Below are 9,455 nucleotides of genomic sequence, written 5' to 3' on the forward strand. Positions count from 1 at the left end.
TGGGTCAGCAGGAACTTCAGGAAACTTCAGGAGAAGTGCAAAGTCCTGCACCGGGGAAAAACAACCCCAGGCACCAGTATATGCTGGGGGCCACCAGCTGGAAAGCAGCTTGTCAGAAAAGGACCTTGGTGGACATCAAGTTGAACATGAGCCAGAACAAAGTCCCTGCAGCAAGAAGGCAAATGGTATCCTGCATTAGACTAAGTATTGCCAGAAGTCTGGGGGAAGTGATCCTTCCTCTTCCTCTGCTCTCTTGAGATCCCACTTCAAGTAGTTTGTTCAGTTCTGGCCTTTCCAATACAAGAGAGACATGGACATACTGGAGAGAGTCTGGTAAAAGACCATGAAAATGATGAAGGATCTGGATCTTCTGTCCTCTGAGGAGAGACTGAGAGAGCTGGGACTGTTTAGCCAGGAGAAAAGAAGGCTTAGGATGATCTTCTCAAAGTATGTAAATACGCAAAGAGAGGATGCAAAGAGGAAAGGGCCAGGCTCTTTTTGGTGGTGCCCAGTGGCAGGACCAGAGGCAATGGGCACAAACTGAAACACTGGAGGTTCCCTCTAAACATCAGGTAACATTTTTTAACTGTGAGGATGACTGAGCACTGGCACAGGATGCCCCAGGAGGTTGTGGAGTCTCCATCCTTGGACATATTCAAAAGCCATCCAGACACAGTCCTGGTTAACTGCTCTATGTGGCCCGAGCTGCGAGCTTGGACCAGACCACCTCCAGAGGTTCCTTCCAACCTTTCTGCAATTCCTTGATCTGGTTTCTTGATTAAATGCAGAATCTTGGCCACAGGCACGACCATCCATTTTCCCAAGCATCAAGGAAGAATGTTGCAAAGTAAACAAAGCTAAGTGATGTGCAGACACAGCCAAAATTAAATTGAATGAAGCAAAATGATTGAGGACCCTGCTTAATCACCTGGTTCTGGCCAAGGCCATCACAAGTGCAGGTTTTATTTAGAGCTTATAAAAATAGGCACCCAAAACAGAAAGATCATTTACCAAAGTAACATCTCCTGGGATGATAATTGCTTTGGATGGTGCTTTTTGGTTTTTTTTCCCCGAAAAATCTTCTTATCAAGAGAGATGACTTCTTTATTAAAAAAAAAAAAGTTTTTCTTCATGTAAATAATGTTAACATTTTTAAGTGTTTCTCCAAAATACCCAAAGGTTTACCGGTAAATACAAACCAAAATAGAATTATACAGTTTTAAAATATCTCACTGTGTTGCCCTTTTAATTTATTCTGGTTTTATTACTTACAAATCACTGCTGCCCTGAGTTGAAGACAGGGTTTTGTTCAGCAAGCATTCAGAACACAAATTACAATATATGCCTGAAATCCTCTATGATGATGTATTTTCAAGCCCCCTTGTGGGAAGAAGGAAATACAAGTGCTTCTCTCTGCACCAGACAATTCAGAGAGATATTTTTTGGCCCATGTGGGACGCAGGGTACCTAACACAGTTCCTCATGGCTCTCTAACCTGTGGATCCTTCTGTCAGCCACGGAGACTTGCCCGGTTAAGGACTCACAGAGTAACTGGGTGAATTTATACTGAGAGGTAATTGTCACATTGTAATTGGCATAGTCAAGCACCAAAATGCAGCTTTAAGGGTGAGGGGTAATGACAGTGCCTCAGAGTTAAATAGAACTAGCAATATTTTTTAGGTGGATATGGGGAGGGTTCAAAGTAGAGGCCAGTGGGAATAAAAAGAACCTGAAAATTCACCTTTCCTTCTCCCAGACATCGCTGCCTTCTTCTGCACGCCCCATTTCTCTGCTTGCCCATCCATGCCCAAAATCAGATTCCTGGTCCCTGAGGGCAGGACTGTGCCTTAGCCTTGGGTGATGTGCCGTGCCCCAGCTGCAATATGAGGGCTGCCTCCTGTGTTTGCAGGCTGTAAAGGCAGAATTACCCATCGATGGATCTCATCTGCATAACCAAGAGCCCATTCCCAGCACAGGCAGCCACAGAGCAGATTTCCTCTCTCCATGATCCTAATTAGCCATCTGTGGTGTGCAACTGGAAAAGGGCTTGGCTCTGCAAGCAGAGGAGGGAAGGGGCAGCCAGAGGATGATTCCACCAATCCAGGCTCAGTTGTCATTTCTGTGTACGCTGGAGTGGAGCTGCCCATTGCTGCCAGGAGCAGCAGCACAGCTGCAGACCTGCAAAGGAAAGGTTGAGACCCCCCTACCTTTCCCACACTTAATTCAGAAGCTGGAAAAATTAGAGCTGTTAGAGAAAATCCCCACTGGGAGAGTGGCCTTCAGCCCATCCTTTCCAAAAGGGCATCTGGTAGTCTGCTCCATTCATCTGACAACATGTGCGAGCAGAGCGGTTGTCCCGCAACCATCTGGAAGGATGGAGAATGGCTCCGGGGCACTGGATCAGACCATGAGGGCCCACAGATGTGTCTGCTGCATCTAAGATTCATTTCCAGCCTGTAGAAGTCAGCAGGTCGAGGCAGGGGGTTCTTCCTCTCTGCTCTCTTGGGGTACTGTGTCAGCCTGTGGGAACCCCAGTACAAGACAGACATGGATGTGTTGGAGCAGGTCCAGAGGAAGGCTGTGAAGATGGTCAGGGGGCTGGAGCACCTTTCTCTGAGGACAGGCTGAGATAGTTGGGGTTGTTCAGCCTGGAGAAGAAAGGGCTCTGGGGAGACCTTATTGTGGCCCTCCAGTACTTAAAGGGGGGTTATAAGAAAGATCATAGAATCACAAAATTATTTAGGTGGGAAAAAAACTTTAAGATCATTGAGTTCAACCATCTACATGTCTTTTAAATACCTCCAGGGATGGTGACTCCACCACTTCCCTGGGCAGCCTGTTCCAAACGGGGACAGACTCTTTTAGCAGGGCTTGTTGTTACAAGAGGTAATGATTTTAAACTAAAAGAGGGCAGATTCAGACTAGATACAAGGAAGAGGGTTTTTTTGCAATGAGTGCGGTGAAACACTGGAACAGGTTGCCCAGAGAGGTGGTGGATGCCCCATCATTGGAAGTGTTAAAGATCAGGCTGGACAGGGCATTTAGCAACATGGTCTAGTGGAAAGTGTCCCTGCTCATTGCAGGGGTTTGGACTAGATGACCTTTAAAGGTCCCTTCTAACTCAAACCGTTCTATGATTCTAAGTTACAAAGAAGATAATGTTCCTTTTTTAAAATTCCTTGAAGGTTACCTGTCTTTTGGGATGACTGCTAAAAATCAGCCATTGTGCAGGTCTGTGTTATTCTAAAAGGGCTGACAGACACTAGAATGCATAGTTGTAAACTCAAAGGAAATCTTCCTATGAAGTAAAATCATGGAAGCTCAAGGAAGTATTTTGCCACTACCCTTTTGTTTTACTTAACGCTCGCAGTCACGCCGTGTTAATACCAGTGGGTGAGAGTGAAAACCGGAAAATTGCTGCAAATGTATAAAGTTGTGAAAGTTGGCTGTGTAATTGAGAAAAGAGCAGAAAGTAAATGAAGCTGATCAGTTACAAAGTGTCAATTATACGAAAATGTTCTTCTGGCTCAGGAGCTTGAAGTGTCAATAGTGCATGAAAGGACATCTTAAAACAATGATATGGGGTTTAATCTTGAATCCTTTAAACTACACAAAGAAAAGATTCTACTACTGCCTCAAGGACAACTTGTGCTCAGACAGAAGTTTTATTTCAGTTGCTGTTAAGCCAGCTGTAAGAGCAGGGCTCTAAATCCACCTCAGAAACAAGTAGCATTTGTTATGAAAGAACTAATTTTTTAAACAGCCCTCTGATTTTCCAAGGTTTCACTGATGGAAGCAACCTGCCCAGCTGGAAGACAGCAAAGTAAATGTCATTATCTCTGTTGTACCCATTTCAGCAGCAAAATCAAGACTTGTTTTGCAAAAGCTTCTGGTTCCCAGGCCCAGGACTTTGGTTCAGTATGAATACTATTTGCATGGCCAAAAATGGAAAACTTAAACAATGACTTTCTTTAACTTTCAGAGTGTATGTGTGCATCCACCCGACTTCAAGAAACATCCTGGTCTTAATTCTGCAGTAGAACAGCACAATTGTTGAAAAGGACTTTAATTTAACCCTTCATTTCCAGTCTTCTGTAGTCTCATCATGTAGGTTAACTTTTTACTTGTGGTTTTTTTTCCCAGCTACTCAGTGGGAATACCTTAAGGGAATAAGCATTTTCACAGCCCCTGGAAATGATAACCCTTCCTGGAAAAACAGATGGGTGTACTCAGACTGCCTTCAGCTGATCAGTTAGTCCTGTCAGATTTTCAGTATTCCAGGACAGGAGGGTTTCATAGCCTGTAGGGAGCAAGATCTTAATCAGGCCTGATCAAGATCTTCAGAATTCAGATGTACAATGGAAAGTGGTTTTTTTTGGTTTTGTTTGTTTGTTTGTCATTGGAAGCGTCAAAGCATTTAGAAATTTTTAAAAATTAGTTAAAAAAACCCTAAACAAACAACCTCAGAGTTTCCTCTTCATTTTGACAAACCAGTAAATTCTTTTGCTAATCAGTCTAAATTTTTCCTGCCCAGAAAAACAGGCTTTTCATAGCTGGATGAGACTGATGGTTCCTCTAACCCAGTCACCTGCCCTCACTGATGCCTAATAGCAAGTACAACAGAAGATGAAAGAACCTCTGGAATTATTAGGGAGTGTTCTGACTACCACAGTCAGCTTCTTTTTCAGCCTCAATCCCTATGCATCTCAGATAAACACAAACCATCTTATCTTATTGCTTATCTTACTGGTTTCTGGTTGCGTCTCCAGTTGAGCTCTTTAAACCTTCCCTTCAGATCTGGTTCCTCTGCCATCCACACTGCTCTTCTCTGAACTCTCTTTTACTAAGCTCCGTCCAAGCAGTGCCAAGTTACTTCGAGATGATTTCATGGTTTAGGTACCCTCTCTTCACATCCTACCTATCTTTTTCTGTAGAAGGTATATTTTGTGTGTATATAGAAAGTAGATATCACAGAATCATAGAGTGGTTTGGTTTGGAAGGTACCTTAAAGATCATTCAGCTCCAGCCCCCTGCCATGGGCAGGGACACCTTCCCCCAGATCAGATTGCTCAGAGCCCCATCCAGCCTTGAACATTTCCAGGGATGGGGCATCCACAACTTCTCTGGGCAACCTGTGCCAGTGCCTCACCACTTTCACAGTGAAGAATTTCTTCCTAATCTCTAATCTAAACCTGCCCTCTGCCAGATTTAATATGTTTCATAAGTGAAGCCAGAAGCTCAGCTTGTTTACAGCTAAAGTTTGGGCAGTCTGAAAGGAGATAGAGGAGATAGCAGGAGACTGGATTTATTTCCTCTGGTCACCCTTTCAGTTGCCCAAAATTTGAAGGCAGTAGAACTCTACTGATTATCATCAGCTCAGATTTAACCTAAAACTTACTTTGGTGCAATGAACATATTCCTTCTGCAGGCAGCACAGAGTCAGCCCCAGAGGCTGGCTGGGGCTTTTGTCAGGATGAGGAAGAGGAGATGCTGGGGAGCTCTGAGCTATGGCCAAACCCCACTAGACAGACATGGGTTTGGGAGGTATTTAGAGAATCAGTGCTACTGTAGGAGCACAGTGATGAGGAAAGGAGGGACAGCACAGAAGCACAAAAGCAGGATGACATGCCATAAAACCAGCTCCTGCAAAGGGAGAGAGACCCAGCTAGGCTTAGTCCCTGCTGTAGGCCTGGAGCATCTGAGCTAAATCTGACCTCATGTCTCCTGCTGAGAAGAGAGTATGATATCAGCCACATGAAGGAAAAATTTCTCTTGAAGGAATAAAGCTGAAGACAGGTCAAGAGTTGGCTGAAATTCACCTTCTCCATTTACCCAACATGTCCAGCTCCCTGAGGCGTTAAGCCAGAATATTTAAACTCATCATTAATTTATAAGCAAAGTCAGGAAGAATAAAGTCTTATCTCTTGTCTTAATAACATCTCATCCCACATAGAAATGTGATTAGAACACGTGGTTGATTTGTGCAAGATCTGTTTGAATGAAATAAACCTTGAATCACAACTTTAGTGTTAGCTAGAGTGATGGGCTTAAGCCAAAACCCAGTAGGCCCAAGCTGTGAGGAGACTGAGCCCAGGTCTGACTGCTGGGGTTCATGGTTGTCACCTCTTAGATGCCACCATCTGTTCATTTTGGACATTCTCAGCTTGTGAGATTTCTCGTATTGTCTTTGAACTCAGGACAAGACTTGGGGGTTAATTACCCTTGTCCTGATCACTTCTCTTGCAGGTACAATGGAGCATTTAACACTTTTTGTTGGCTGAAAAAGTATCTCTGTGGCTGTCACAGAAAGCAGGCACTGAACATCCTCCCTTCTCAGAGGTAATACAAGACACCCGATTTTTAGAACAAACCCTCTTAACTTAGACATGTATCTGTTCTGCATGATGATTTTAAGTCATAACACACTCCTGCAACTAGTCTTTGTGTAGATTTGTATCCACATAAACTCACTAGGATCACAGAAAGAGTTGAAGAAAGGCTAGTATGGCCAGTTGAAGGCCTGGAAATAATTGAATGTAAGTTCTTGGATGACTGACTTTCTGAAAGAATTATTTTAGTTCCAAGGACACCTCACTATGTAATTAAAGATGTGTCTTAGTTGTGCATTGCTTTGAAATTACTCTTCCCATTTGAGCCCCAAATACTGTTTCCACATAAAAGCAGTTATTTCTTTGGTTGGTTAGTCCTGCTTCTCAGTCTGACCTTTCACAGACATGAAGCCTGCCTGGGTGTGCCCAGTGCCATCTGTACGGCTTTCCTGGCCCCAGCTCATGGGTCTGTACCTAGCCTGGTCTCTATCCACAACCAGAATCTAAGCCACTATGCTCTACAAAGCCTTTTTTCAACCTATATCCAGAATTTTCTGGCTATTCTCCCTTCTGTAAAACAATCATGGTGAAGTGACTTTAACAACATTCTCATGTGCTAAGACATCAAGGACCCAAGTGGTACCATATTTAGCCCAATCATAGGATAATGCATAAAAAGTCAAAAGTATAGAGCTAAGTTTAGAGGATAACACAGAAAAACCTCCTAGAAGATTTCACTAGTTTCTCTCAGGCATTTCTGTGAAGCCAAAGGATTAGTAAAGGGAAATGGACTTAGCTCTACAAGACACAAAATAGTGTCTAAACTTTTGTTTATGTCTAGACTCAAACTGATCTTCTTCCCAGGATATGAATATTTCAGTAGTTTCTGGAAAACATTTTGCCTGTGCCCATTGGCGTTCTGGGACCCAGGACTGAATAGAGACACCAGAAATCCCATAGGAAAGCTCGTTCTGTGACACAGGTCCAGCCTCATATCCTCAATGAGTCCGTAAAACTCAAATAGATCCCAGGCTTGTGGGTACTTCCTCTGCTTCTGAAGTTCCCTGATTGACCCTATGAGACTCCCAGTGCTGTGATACAGGAAAAACTCACAATGTTTAACATCCACAAGACATGGAAGTGCTAATACCTACCTTTGATAAATTAGAAACCAAGGGAAAGAAGCATTCAAGGTCAGAAACAGTAAAGAACTGAAGAGATTTAAAAGTTGAGAGGAAAAAAACACATGAGCTTTTATCTATTTTATCTATTTTGCTGCCCGAAATAGAGCCCAAATATTTCAGACAGGCGTCCGCAGTGCTGTGAAGAAAAGGATGGCATCCAGGTACAATGAATCCATTTCCAGAGGGATTCATGTCCACCCTGATGGATGGATGCAAAGAAAGAGGAAGTTGCTGTTTATCAGCACAGCCAGTCTTTTGTCTCAGCACTTGCTGAAGGGGAATACTGAGTTCAGTGCTAATGCTTCCGTCTCAAGTAAAGCAAGATGGACCCCAAACTAAAATCATCCTCTTCCATGACCATAATACACATAATACACTTCATTTAAAGAGCTCCCACTTTTTCAACACATTTTTCTCCTCTGAGCTTCTCTTAATACATCACATTTTTGCCCAGTGTCAAGCCTCACAGTAAGATGAAAGGCACAGTTACAGGGAGGGTCTGACAAATATTAGCAACATCTAACAGCAAACTGGGATAGAAAAGTAAATGGAAGAGTATGGGTTTGTTGGGAAACACTGAACCCCCAAATTTCTCTTTAGATGCTGTGGTGGTTTGGGCTAGGCCTTCCTTGGTGACTAGTTTGTAACCAAGGAAGGGTCCAGATTTACCCAGTATTCCCTACGATTTTTACGTAAGCTGAGCTATAAGAAGAAAGGAGGAGAGGCCTTCGCTCTCTTTCCTTCCGGCGGCTTGGAGGTGCAGGTTCCCTGCTGTTGAGTCTGCCGTGTTGGGGAGCGAGGCCTGGTTGGGCCTTGTCGACCTTGGGAGACAGAGGTTGCCGGCGATCGTTCCGGAGTGACCCTCGGTTGTCCCAGGAGAGTAGTGAGCTATTTCTTTGCTAACTCTTTTAGTGGATAGATATTGGGCTGCTAATTGGGATATTTATATATATAATATTTTGGTTTTGTTCCTTTTCCCTTCCCCCTTCCCTTTCCCTTTTTTTTAATTATATATAAGTGTAAATATATTTATATATCTCACTTTGGTTGTCTCTCTCTCGTTTCGGGTTTTCTTTTGTTTTTTCTCCCTCTTCTCCCTGAGGTTTGAGGGGGGGGGGGAACTCTGGTGGTGGGGGGGGGCGGAACTCTGGTGGTAAGGTTTGGAGACTTGGCAGGGAGCCAGCTTCAAACCATATCAGATGCTTTTAGCAGGTAAATGCCACATTTGTCTTCGGAGATCTTTTGTACCAGCAGCTTAAAGGCAAATAAGAACAAGCTGCTGCCCTCGAGAGTTTATAACCTTTCATAAAAAGACAGGATATGTATAGTGGGTGGAAAAAAAAGAAGTGATTACTCTCCTCCATTTTACAGGTGGAGATAGAGATCAAATGACACCTCTGACATCACACAGGAAGCCTGTGGCAGCGCAAAACAGAAGGAACCGGGATTTTCTGGAAGCAGATCCTCTGACCACAAACTCTCCCTCCTTCCCTCACTTCCTGCATATTTTTTGTTTAACAACCATTGTCGAGCCACTGCACATTGAAAAAGGAAACATCTCCCCTTACACCTGCCCAGTAACAGAGGGGGTTTAATAGGATGCTTCTCTGGTTTTCCCCGAGGAATGGAGAGGGCCAGGAGGAGCAGCAGGTGACTAAGAGAGGAGCTGGGAGACAGGGATGTTTTGTGGCTGGAGGAGGAGCTGTGGGGATGGATCCTGCCTGTGCTGTAGGAGTGTGTGCTGGACAGGACATGGGATGCCCACACAGCACCCCACCTTCACCTCCCTGACCAAACCAGCCACTCATCTTCCTTTCTCAAGAATGAACAGCCCAGCCAGAGCACGAAAGCACATGTTTGATCTAAGGCAGTGACAGGTGAACGATTTGGGGGTTTATCGCTGACAAATACCCGAGCGGTGTAACCGGAGCCAGTTATACTA

This window comes from Manacus vitellinus, unplaced genomic scaffold (genome assembly GCF_001715985.3).
Source record: "Manacus vitellinus isolate BGI_N305 unplaced genomic scaffold, ASM171598v3 scaffold_13_pilon, whole genome shotgun sequence".
In the NCBI taxonomy this organism is placed as follows: Eukaryota; Metazoa; Chordata; class Aves; order Passeriformes; family Pipridae; genus Manacus; species Manacus vitellinus.